Source organism: Anarrhichthys ocellatus, unplaced genomic scaffold (genome assembly GCF_004355925.1).
Source record: "Anarrhichthys ocellatus isolate YVR2014 unplaced genomic scaffold, GSC_Weel_1.0 scaffold124, whole genome shotgun sequence".
NCBI lineage: Eukaryota > Metazoa > Chordata > Actinopteri > Perciformes > Anarhichadidae > Anarrhichthys > Anarrhichthys ocellatus.
In genome coordinates, this window is record NW_022280154.1 from 133920 (window position 1) to 137320 (window position 3401).

The window sequence follows — 3401 nt, forward strand, 5'->3', positions numbered from 1 at the left end:
ACATCCGGTCAATCCCCCCCCCCCCCCCCCCCCCCCCCCCACCACCAAATCAACATTTAACTCAACGCCGCACACGGGTGTTAAAGTATGTCCACTGAGAAAACAGTGACATACATTGAGAGAGGAAATGAAGTCCAGCTTAGGAGAAAGAAATGAGGTCACACACAGAGAAAGAGGGAGAGGGGGGGAGAGGGGGAGAGTACCTGGCAGAAAATTGTCCCTTTGCCATCACTTCCATTATCATTATTGCTCTGCAGTCATTTACAGACTCATCACTCTCCTATACGTTCCCCTATACCCTCCAACTCTGGTCCCTGCAGGCAGTCTGCTGCACGTGAACACACCGCTCATGTAGAGGGTGTTGGGTTTGCACGAGCATCGTAATGGCCGTGTGCATGATAGTACCCGCTGAGCTGTTCTGGTATACAAAGATAACAGACGAGGTGGAGGTGAGGAGTGGTGTGTCCTCCGTCAAGTGCATTTCACTGACACCATGGTTGTTTAAGAAAGGAGAGAAACCGGAGGCTGGGTTTGAACTTGTTCCGATACCGATACCAGTATCAGAAATGATTTGATCGAGTATCAAAGAGTACGTCTATGCACAGATCTGATACCATCGTATATTAAGAAGCAAGAAAGCTCACCCGTTATCTTCTTCCGTCACTGGCTCCAGAAAAAACGACCGTAACGTTAGCCAAAGAGAACAAAACCAATTATTGTTACACCGGAAAATCTGTCAAACTAGATAATAAAAGAAAGTTCTCTGGCATTCATGCTCTGTATGCATTGGTTCTGGATTGCTAAAAGGGTTCAAAGGTACTCGGTATCTGCCGATAACGATAAGTTCATGTAACAGAACCGGTGTCAGGACACCCACTTTTTGTTTGTTGTCAGTTTAACCCTTAAGTAGTTGGTTTCTCCACCACTTCGCAGTAAAAACAGCGTTGGTCGTTTGATCAAATGCCTAAAACAAAAAAATTTGGTATATTTAGAAGCCACTGAGGAATTACACATTTCGGTCATGAAGTCCTGAGAACTTGTACGGTGATAGTTTAGGTAAGTGGCACACAGCTGACGTTTGCTGCAGTTTAATATAGCTTGAGCGTTTACTTAAAACTGTAGTTTAGCCGGCGGATGAGGATTATCGGCTGAAACCAACCAGCTATTGTGAAGCAACATTTATGAAATGAAGAAGGTGGCATGCACCTTTTTTAAACAATACATATATATTTTTTTGTTGCTAAAAGCCCACCCGCTTCAGTGTGTGGTGCTTTGTGCACACCTACACGCCCTTGTGAACAGAAATAGAGATCACAGACACAAACGCACACCTACAGACACACAATGTGAGGGCAGCGAGGTGCTGAAGTTAAACCAGTTCACCATCACACCCACAGCGCTGACAGGCATTTGTTCTGCTTAAGTGTCCTTAAGCAACACACTTCAAGTTGTGATCAGCCCCAGCTCTGCTGCTCTCTACCTGACTCTACCTGACCTCTGACCTCTCAATACATTTTACTTTTTGGTCTCCACCAACTCATGAGAACAATATATACTTTACACACAACTATCCAACTACATGACATGCACACAAACACCCACAAACAAGGACACAGAAGTCCAGACGTCGTGTCCTCATGAGGTCCAAGAGTCATGCTGGCAGGGGACGGAGGGACAGGTGGGCCAATCAGCCGGCCGGCAGAGAGAGGGAGGGAGAGAGAGGAGGGGGGAGAGAGAGAGAGAGAGAGAGAGAGAGAGAGAGGTGAATGGAAAAACTGGAGGAAGATTAGAGACGCAGGAAAGAATGACGTGGGTGAACAGGAGAGGGATGAGTGTCTGTGTAATTAAAGGACAGGAATGGAGCCGGACTGACAAACAGCTACTGCAACAGAGAATTAGGAAACACACACTGTAGCTGGAAAATCTGGCAATACAACGTGAATAAAGATCGAACATCTCTTCCTCTGTTGCTGCTGAGTTCACACCAAACGCAAACATTCGCCTTGCCTTACTCGCGCGAGTTTGACCGCAGTATCGAAATAACCACTTTTGCTGCTTTGTGTATTTTCTGGAAGACAGAGATACGTCGCGTCTGGGTTCATAGCATCGTGATTGGAAGTTACCATATTTGGAATGCGGAGGAGTGTTATAGACCATAAACTCATGTTTACAATGTTTACTGAGGTAATACATCAAGAGAGAAGTAGAGTCATTTTCTCATAGACTTCTATACAACCAGAGGAGTCGCCCCTGGTGGTCACTAGAGGGAATGCAGGTTTTAAGACACTTCTGCATCGGCTTCACTCTTCAGAACCGGAGGTTGCTTAAGCTCCAGAACCCTCCAGTGGCCAGAGGGTGTTTGCAGAAAAGCACACGCACTCAGCAAGCCTTCCCCAGATAAATAAAGGTTAATAAACATGTGATTAGAGGACAGAAGGGCGGATGAGTGAAGACGTAGATGAGAGAGAAGAAAAGCCACCTTCCATTCTCCTTCGCCTGATCATACATGAAGTAAATGGAATAAAGGGGAAATGAGGGAGTTTGGTTCGGGGGTGGAGGTAGAGTGAGAATCCATCAGCTGAGTGTTAGCACTCTGCTGAGATCAGCAATAATGTGTGAAGGAGAAAATGGAGAGAGGGAAGGAAAGAGGAAGGGGGGGGGGGGGTTGAGGATGGAGAATGTGGTCAGAATGAGAGTGCTTGCATCCTGCCTCTGCCAATGAACGCTTCAGCAAACCAGGAGACGGGGAAGAGAAAGGGCAGAGAGGAATGAAAGAAGGGATTGGATGAGATGTTTGGATGGAAAGAGGAAAAGTGTCTTTGATGAAGTGAGAGGGAGAGGTCTCACGACACGAGCTGGTGGAAAGCCATTACAGCATCCCCCTTCACCTGCAACCCTACCACACATTTCTCTCCCAACACCCCTCTGCACCGAGCAGATGGGCTCTCCCAATAACAGACAGTGATTGGGTCGTACCACCTTGGTGGCGGAGGACAGGGGGGGGGTTGATCGGTGACATAACGGTCGGAAAGTGCTGCTTAATGTCCCGTATCTACAGGAGAGAGATGGGGGGGGGGTGAGAGGCTTGGAGAGCAAAATTGTGTTCTCATGACACGCTGCATGTATCTCCTGCTCCATGCATCAGCTCATGACCCCGACTTTACTGGAGCATTTACAGCAAACAAGAGAATAATGACCACATTTATTTATTTGGTACTTTTTTTTACTTAACAAATATCGAAATATCTATAATTATAACGGTAGAACCGGCGTACCCTATGTATTTGTTACTTATATTCAAACATATTGTTCAAATTCCTTAACTGTGCACCGTGACACACTGGAACATTGTCCATCGTGTGTGTGTGTGTGTGTGTGTGTGTGTGTGTGTGTGTGTGTGT